Source organism: Electrophorus electricus, chromosome 13, assembly GCF_013358815.1.
Source record: "Electrophorus electricus isolate fEleEle1 chromosome 13, fEleEle1.pri, whole genome shotgun sequence".
In the NCBI taxonomy this organism is placed as follows: domain Eukaryota; kingdom Metazoa; phylum Chordata; class Actinopteri; order Gymnotiformes; family Gymnotidae; genus Electrophorus; species Electrophorus electricus.
Genome location: NC_049547.1, coordinates 20612884 through 20622553, shown reverse-complemented (window position 1 = coordinate 20622553; position 9670 = coordinate 20612884). Strand labels below are relative to the sequence as shown.

At 41.2% G+C, this 9670-nt stretch overlaps 1 protein-coding gene across 3 annotated transcripts in view; it reads right to left on the bottom strand.

The window, feature by feature from the left end:
• The window catches only part of chst15 (carbohydrate (N-acetylgalactosamine 4-sulfate 6-O) sulfotransferase 15), a 17245-nt gene extending 11173 nt beyond the window's left edge, over window positions 1-6072 (bottom strand). For all 3 annotated transcript variants that reach the window (XM_027032579.2, XM_027032577.2, XM_027032578.2), the window contains exon 1: window positions 5839-6072. The gene's annotated coding sequence lies outside the window, so the exon portion shown is untranslated. The remainder of the gene's footprint in view (window positions 1-5838) is intronic.
• Window positions 6073-9670: the final 3598 nt, after the last annotated feature.

Sequence of the window (9670 nt, the reverse complement as noted above, 5' to 3'; positions counted from 1 at the left end):
GAGTAATGTTTGTATTCCTTCAGTGCCCCTCAAACGTGTGTGTGTGTGTGTTCGTCTGCATGACCACGCCCTCCTTGTGTTTCACATCTGCTCCTTGTTGTGTGTCGTTAGTGCGTATATATATAAGTCCTTTGTCTACATACTAGTTTTGTCGTTGTCTGAACCAGGTTAGCTTGCTAACCACATCTTTGTCTATGTTTATAATAAAACGTTTCGGTGTGTCATACACGGCTCGTCCCTGCATCCTGCTTTGCCTCTGAACGTCACACTCAGCTATAGGTCACTTAATTTAACACACACACACACACACACACACACACACACACACACACACACACACACACACACACACACACACACACACACACACACACACACACACACACACATGTCCTCAGACATAAACAAAATGTTTCTAATTAGCTGTTTGTGTTTATCGAACCAGACTGAACCATAAAGAGATTCAGCCAGAATTTCATAGATTTGACCTTTGGCACAGAGCAATGTTCTGAACAAGTTTAACGATAAGTAGGCTATTGTTATAATGGATTCAGATTACAGTCTAATGGTTATCTCAGGGTAAAATGAAAGCTTTCAGAAACTAAGGGCACTTCTTTGGAAACCAAGAGCACTTCTTTGAAAACTAAGTGAACTTTTTGGGAAAATAATAGCTCTTCTTTCAATCTCTAATTATGCACTTTTTATTTCTTTTGAAGACCTCTCTCCTCAAATCTGGGAAGATCATTTCAGCACTTACTATCTCTCAGTAGCATTTCAGAAGTTTCCCTGGAAATGTACAATGCCAACTCCACTGGGAGAGTGAAAACAGAACCTATGACCATGAACCTAAGAAATCCAGATCACAGAACCTTGGACTATTGGATGAACTGTCCACAAACATTTATAAAGGATGTTGCAGAAAGAATAGCAGCCCATTGTCTTAAAATCCAAAAATGACAACTCAGTTGCCATCAAACATCCAATGAAGACTTAATTACATAAATAAAATCCCAAACCATTAAACCCTGTCTCTCTGGAACAAAGAGAATCATAAGTTATATGTTGTGCTATGCAATACATGAACTATTCAAATGTAAAACTAATATAACTTTATATTAAAATGTAAGAATTTAAGCTATAAATCAATGTAAGTAGTTAATAAATGCTACAACTGTAAAGTATATGTACATATCCACTTACTGAGAATGCAAAAATGTTATGCAAGGCACCTTTATAAAAGTTTTAATAGTGAAACTTTTATGTAAAACTTAGTTTTATGACAAATAGGATGGGTTGAGGGCAGTTGTATTAATATATAATATATAATATATATGACAGAAGGAGAAGGGCGGAGCTGATCTGGACTGACACATTTGGTACCGAACACATCCAGAGTGACATTTCAATTAACAGCAGTTACCCTCGGCAACTCAGTTATCAAGCTTGCTCTGTGCTCCTGGCGATGACACTGTCATGTGAACGTGCCTCTGTAGGGCCGCAGGAAGCAGAAGAGTTTTTTAAACAGGAGAATAAATGAAGGCTCTTGTCTTTCATGGGCTGGTTTGAACCAGCCACAGAGATGACCAAACAAGGTCTCTAATTACATCAGTACTAATGTTGTGAACTTCGCAAATAGGGCTTCTGAAAGGTGTGTTGGGACATGAAGCTATAGGCTAAGCAATTAAAATCAGTAGGCCTACACACACACACACACACACACACACACACACACACAGTAATCAGTCTGCCAAGCAAGTGTTAACAGAATCATCAGTTAACCTCTGTCCACATTTTACTTGAGGATCTAAATAAATAAATATCCATGGTCTTGTACTTGGATGGTATCCCAAAAGCATATTGGATTTAATATTGTATTGATTGTAGTAGTTTAACTGATATATATTCTTTAGCCCTTAGATCTTTAACCAGAATTCTGACGTCACCTTCATCTGTGCAGTGTTACGCTCTGAACAATATCACGCTAATTGAGCCCCTCAAAAGTTAAACAACATACCGATGAATGACTCAGCACAAGAGACATGGTGGTTTAGTCAAGTAGATATTCAGCATTACTACATGAAAGGGGCATGTGTAGAATGCTGCTTTAAAACACCGCATGTCCTGGACCTGTGACAGGATGGCATCAATGACCTCATCGCTGGCATCCGTGTCCACAATGACCCTCCCTGCCCGCCAACCCTCGGAAATGCCAACACCGGTGCCTCACATATCTGAGGACGGTGAATGCATGCTTATCTTTCTCTTCCCGTAAGAGGTGATGCAGTGGTGCAACTATGTTGGCAAACTGCCAGACAATACAAAATAACAGCAGCACAAAGCCAAGCCCATGAAGGTCTGCAGCTCACTGTCATTCCGTGGACTGGGCCACCACTTCGCAGAGTCCACATTCCCTGGGCCTGTTTCGCCTCCAATTCTGCTCACGTGTCCCAGGAAGTGCACGTGCTGCGAAACCCCTGCTGCAGGCTAGCAAGTGCATCATCAAAGCTGGTTGCATGGACCAATGCACCATCTAAGTAGATGCAATGATCCTTAAAGCTGCTAACAAACACTCACTCCATAAGGTGCTCCAACATGACCAGTGCCTTCTGAAGCCCGAATGCCATCACGGTGAATCTCCACAGTCTGGTGTCCAGCATGAAATGCCAGCTGTTATCCACCAATGCTGCCCAGGGGCTGAGTGACAGCACCATCAGCCCCGATAGCTTCAAACTACTTCTACCGACACAACACCAGATTTCAATGACAATAATTTCTCCCCACTACTTATGTGCAACCTCCGCCTCCCATTCTCCTTCCTATCCATGGACTCCTACACTCCTTTCTTAGATCTTCAGCATGGGGGGGCTTTAGTTTTTTACTGACCTGGTTCTCTGATCTCTTACCCCACCTCTGCCGTTTTGCGTTCAGTTTCAAACATCGGTCAATGAACTAAAACATACATATTCCATATTATCTGCTGGCGAACACGGATTCCAGCTCCAAATGTGTCTTTTTTAGTGATTACTATTTTAAGAATTGACAATAAGCCCCAAATCTGGACAACAGTATACCCTTGTTAGCCACAAAAGAGGCATGCAGAGATTTTATTAAGCACAGCTCGCAAAAACTTAAGTATAAACTTAGAATGAATCCACTCAGTAGAATGGGTCATTGTCCTGTGGTTCGCAACAACCCCCCCCCCCCAAAAAAAAAACACAAACACACACACACACAGACACATTCTCTCTCTATCTCTAACACACACACAGGAAATGCTTTCTGCTAGAAGAACAGGGAGCATTGAACTTCTACACATGCTGTGAAACTAATTCTCACACTCAGGTTTGTGTAAAAACAAAACAATATGGTGCAATTAACCACACTGCGGCAGGATCACTGATCAAATCTCAAAAGTACACCACAACAGAGCTCTCATTCAGTTCTCTTTCAAATATTCCACTGACACAGCTAAATATGTAGGAAACAGGATCACTCTGCAAGTGTTGAGCTGAGCTCAGATCTTCACAGTAAGCGATGGTGGAATTGGCGCGGTGTCTGTCGAGGCAGGCCCTCTGATCTCTAACCCCGAAGTCTGAGTAGCCTAGAGGGCCCCTGTGGATACAGAAGCCACGAATTTGGATGCGGTGGTATGCAGCACTGGAGGGGGAAAAAAGTATCTGTCTCGCCAGAAATGCGTCCGGAAATGCGTCCGGAAATGCGTCCGGAAATGCGTCCGGAAATGCGTCCGGAAATGCGAGGAAATACTCTTGATTGAAGAATACATTTTAAACCCATTTTACACGGAGGTTGCAGGGCTCCAAGGCGCAGATACTCCGTACCACTTGTTGTTTCACACGATACACGGACATAATCCCAATAGTAACGAGGATGAGCTTTACGGAAGCCTAAACAAATATCCGTTAACCCTATATCGGTGAATGTTTTGTCTGTTATTTTTACGCTTTAATCTAAAACAGCTTTTTTTCCTGAGGCGTTTCATCATCATTTTCTTTCAAAAGGGTAACATACTGATGAATAATAAAGCAAATTAAGAAAATACATGTATTAATGCCTCTGAGTACACATACAGCCTGGCCAGCCATGTTCTGATGACTGGCCTAGTTTGTGTGATATTTACAGTATTTAACTGACGCTTTTATCCAAAGCAACTTACAATTATGACTGAGTACAGCTTGAGTAATTGAGGGTTAAGGGTCTTGCTCAGGGACCCAACAGTGGTAACCTGGCAGTGGTGGGACTTGAACCAATAACCTTCTGATTAGTAGTCAAGTACTTCAACCACAGAGCTCCCACTTCTGTGATATAGCGAGAATACTTGACTTTGTTCTGTTTCTACATCATAAACCATTCACGCTAGCATCTTTTCAAAACCTAGAAACATGGATATGAGGCATTTTATCAAAACATCGATGCTGCCATGATGTGTCTTAAGAGGAGACAAATCTGAAGGAAGAATACAAACAACATTGATCAAAATAACAAGCATTTTGATTTAAACCTGTGTGCCAAGAGCCATTCAGCTGTGAATCGATTAGTTCATGCCTAGTGATTTAAATGTCTGACATTCACTAGTGAATTATTTAAATGGAAGACAAGAGTATAGGGGTGTGTGTGTGTGTGTGTGTGTGTGTGTGTGTGTGTGTGTGTGTGTGTGTGTGTGTGTTTCTCTGTCTCTGTAAGCTATTCAGGGTTTATTCAGAGGTCAGGGCTATTCCAGAAGTGCAGTCCACTAGAGTCTACATTTCACTAAACAGACCTCAAACTCTAATACCATAGATGGAGTCGTAGTTAACACTGCTAAAATGCCTTTAAAAACATCCAATTGCTTTGAAGCTATTTGAGAAAGGTCATTATTGCCCAACACCTTGCTTAATGGCATTGACAAAAGGTAATATTCGAACTAAACATTCATAACTGAATCACTGAACAGTGATAATACTTCAGTCTTACCCAGTCTGCACTTGTGCATGTGTGAATGTTCTTAAAATGAACACCTGTCTGTGACCAAAATTCTAAAATCAGATCAGACCAAGAGTATAAGTTGGGGTGAGTGTGTTTTTGTGTGTGCGCGCACGCGTGTGTGTGTAGGGCTAAGCTGTTTTTCTGATCTCTGGCAGATCTGAAATATTTCCGAGGAAGAATCTCCGACAGTCCGTTTCTGTTTTCCCAAGGACACATCGCCAGAGCTAAAACTGCAACACAGTGTCTGCTTTGCGCTGACAACACTTTCCTGAAAAAACCTCAGTCATTAATATTATGATCACGTCCTCCCATAAAACCACAAAGTTATGTCAACAGATACCATAACGACTACAGTCGTGGTTCGTACTTTCCACTTTCCTGGCGCGGTTGGTAAGTGATAAACACTTTTATCTCCTAGTAGCAGCTATACGCCCGGAAGCTAAAACATAATTAAGATCATCTTTAATGCAACACGAGTCACGTCCAGCACAGAGGGAGCTAAGTTTGAAAACGGGAGTGGGTCGCGTTACGCGGGATTCCCGATGCCGCAACGCTCCATCGTAAAGTGGGCTATACTCTACGCAAGGTGCAATATAACGAACACTGTGAAGGGTGGTGTAAGGCAATAAATCAGTCGATTAAATTAATCTAGAGAATACATTCTACAAGAGTGGGTTGTACTGATGTAAAAAAAAAAAAAATGGTATACCTTTCGTTGAATATAGCCAGTTTTAAATGAGGATAGACGGACATTAATCAGCTTAGTTATAACGAAGTCACTGGTTTTCATGAACCCCTATCAGAATTTTGTTGCAATAAATTCATATTATGACAATAATACCGAGGTAAACTTACCTTATCAACCTATCACATCCTCGCGTCACGTCAGACCTTGGGCTAGACGGTCATTCTGTCACGCGTAACTGAGTAATGAAGCCAGAGAAAGCAAAGCTCGCGTTAGTAAAGTTTCCTACTGTCTCCGGCTTTGACAGCGTCTGCCCTTCTGTTCGAAGCTTTGAAAATGTAAAAATCTCTCTCTCTCTCTCTCTCTCTCTTTCTCTCTCTCCTTCCTTCCTTCTCTCTCTCTATCTCTCCTTCTCTCTCTGTCTGTCCGTCACTCTCTCCTTCTCTCTCTGTCTGTCCGTCACTCTCTCCTCCCTTCTCTCTCTCTCTCTCTCTCTCTCTCTCTCTCTCTCTCTGTCCGTCACTCTCTCTCTCTCTTTCTCTCTCTCCTTCCTTCCTTCTCTCTCTCTCTATCTCTCTGTCTGTCCGTCACTCTCTCCTTCTCTCTCTATCTCTCTCTGTCTGTCCGTCACTCTCTCCTTCTCTCTCTCTCTCTCTCTCTCTCTCTCTCTCTCTCTCTCTCTCTCTCTCTCTCTCTCAGCAGGGGGCCTTAACCAGAGTGGGTGGATGCGGCTGCATCTGTGCATTACTCAACAGTTCTGTGCTAACAAAAAAAAACCGTAGTGCTCAGGAGACGGAACTTTTTAAAAAAAAGTAAATATGTTGAAATAATATGTTGAAATGTTGAAATGGTCATAAGCATTTACAGCAGGGATTACATGTCATACAGTGGACTATGGAAAACAATTTATACAAAGTAAATTTACAAAATGTACGAAGTGCATATTCAACCAGTATTTCCTGCTATAAACGGTCTTTATAACGTTTAGTCTGGTCTGTGGTAACGCAGTAACCATTTCACTGAACTGAACTGAACTGAACTGAACTGAATATTCACTTTATTATTCAACTGCTCAACATTTTCTACGGTATCATCTCAAATACGGCGAGTAAAAGGTCTAGAATTAGTACGCGCAACTAGAGAGGACAGTGCTTTCCGTCTGAGTGGACACCTCTTAAGTCAGAGTCTATTACTGTAATGCGACAGGAAGGGCCAGAAGCAACCGGACAGTCAATAGTTTATTAGTGGAGGAAAAATCCAAAATCCAACAAACAAGTCCAAACAAGGAGTCAGAGAGAAATTGTCTGGAAGGAAACCAAATACAAAAGTGGAAATCCTAAAAGAATATCGAGAAAATAGCTAACCGGTCAAAAAAAGGGAGTACTAGAAACAAACTTTATTATGGAAATGTGTTCAGGGTGTTTTCTCCCTCACTGCTAAAAGTGTCTGCTATGTCTGACATGTATTTAGGAACTGGACACGACATGTCAGTCAACTTCCTCATGGGTCGATATTGAAGTTCGCATGCAGACACACGTACACATGCACAGACACACATGTGCACTCCTGTACATCCAAGCGCACACATGCCATTCAGCTCACAGAAAGCTTCGCCGTGTGCACCTCACTGGAGGACGCTTAGACAAAGAATAAAAAATATCTATTTTAATGGCATTATGTAACTTTTTGTTTGTCTTCGTTGTCAGCTCTTCTTTATTGTCATATTTCTTATTTTCAAACATTCCAAGTCTACATACTTTTTGACATTCTTTTCTTCGCTCTCTCTCTCACTCCATTTATTTAGAGTTTGAATGAATATTTTGGCAAAAAAATCTAATTTCTACAAATGTTCACTTTCCCTGAATGTAGTTGGTTGACCACAGCACACTAGCTGCACGCTGGCTGCTTTAGCTTCAGTCTGGAGTCAGAAAGTCATGCAGCCAACAAGCCATAAAAGGAATCACACCCAAATTGTTCTCGGTAAATATATGGCCACATTTTTATATACTTGTTTGGAAAAACACTCCTCCAGGAGAACAGCCATACTGGATAATCAAAACCTAATGTAAGCAAACATTTGTGAACAATATCACTGCCTTTTACACTAGAGTTAAGGGGGGGGGGGGGGAATCTAATCATTTTAAGTGCTTAAAAATGGTAAATGAACAATTGTTCTTTAAAAATCTCCCTACACTCTGGATTAAATAACATAGCGTTATTCTGAAAAACAATTCTGACTATATTCTGGATTAAATGATATGGTTTTATTCTGTAACATAATGCATGTGCAAATGCTGTTTACTGAATAAAAATTACAACAGATGTACACGGAAACAACCCTAAAGATAGCAAACCAGATCACACATCTAGTGGGGCATTCCACAAATATCTGTTATTATTACAGTTCTCTGATTTATAACAATTTCATGTGCTTGTCATCAGCATGTCATTACATGTTCCCGTGGTAATCGGATCACTAGGGACTGTGGCCCCCAAACTGGGAGAACAGCTACAGCAGATCCCAGGAACAACATCTGAGATCTCTGACTAGAAGAGTGGTCATGGGAATTCAAGCTCTCCCAGACTTCTGGTAGAGGACCCACGCTTGCAGGAAAAAGAGTCTGTCCGGAAGAGGGCAAACGGGGTATTTTTAGTTTAGATGTATGTGTTAGAACTCATAGTTAACGAGGTAGGCAGCGTTTAGGGAACATACTGAAGACACCTAGGTCAGGGTTTAAACCCTTGACCACCTGCACCAAAGCAACTGGTGTAACCCACTGAGCTGTTCAGCTCAGGAGAGTTTAGAGAGTCATGATTATGCCTCACACGCATCAACATCACATCGATCAACACTTAGTGAGAACGGACTGTGTACTAATATATCATTAAATAAAGGTATCCATTAGAAAAATTACTAACCAGTTAAAATATTATCCAATTGTTTTTTTTTAGTATTTTGAAGGCGTATATACTTCTATTTAATTACATTTGTAAAGTAAGAGTGTAAGTCTCTCAAACACACACACACACACACTGCTTGTGTCTTTTCACTATGCACAATGAGCAGCCATAAAGAAAAGTTGGGGAAATGCTTTTTTGGTATCTTTTCTTTCTTTCTTTCTTTCTTTCTTTCTTTCTTTCTTTCTTTCTTTCTTTCTTTCTTTCTTTCTTTCTTTTTCTTTCTTTTTCTTTCTTTCTTTCTTTCTATGTATCTATCTTTCTATCTCATGTGAAAGGGTCTGAGTAAAAATCCATAACTTTAAAGCCAAACTGAAAATAACTACAGGATTTTGGAAGAGAACAAAAGGACAGATCCAAATCTCCCTCCATCACTGCTAACGTGTACAAAATTCCCCCACACCGCCACTAATGCGTCCAAATCTGCCCCCACGACCACTAATGTGTTCAAAACTCCTCCCACTGCCGCTAATGTCTCCAAATCTGCCCCCACCACTGCTAATGTGTCCAAAATTCCCCCACCACTGCTAATGTGTCCAAATCTCCTCCTACTACCACTAATGTGTTCAAAACTCCTCCCATCACCACTAATGTGTTTAATCTCTGCACACAGCAGGCCTGTCGCTTGTGGGGTGGTTTGGCTTGTGAGCAGGTTTGTAGAATCCAAACACACTAGTGTGGATGTTCGGTAGGTCACCCATAGAGTGGCACAGTTGGCACAATAAATCACAGGACATTAAAACTGTGCCCATTACAAAATCTGACCTCTGCTTGATTTGGGATTGGTGAGCTTGGCTTTTTAAGAATGTGTGTTCTGCTTGGGCCTACGGTTAGTTTTGTTATGATGGTTACCATGGACAGTCTGAAGAAGGCTGGTCACAACTATGCACACATGGTAATCCCTGAACCGCAGAACGGGGACAGCATTCTCTAGAATGTTTTGATAAACGACTCTGTGAAACGGCCATAAAAATAAAGGCTGTGTGCTTCCTGGCCAAAATCTTTGAAGAGTGCCATGAATTTTCCTTTCTGTGATTGCAACTG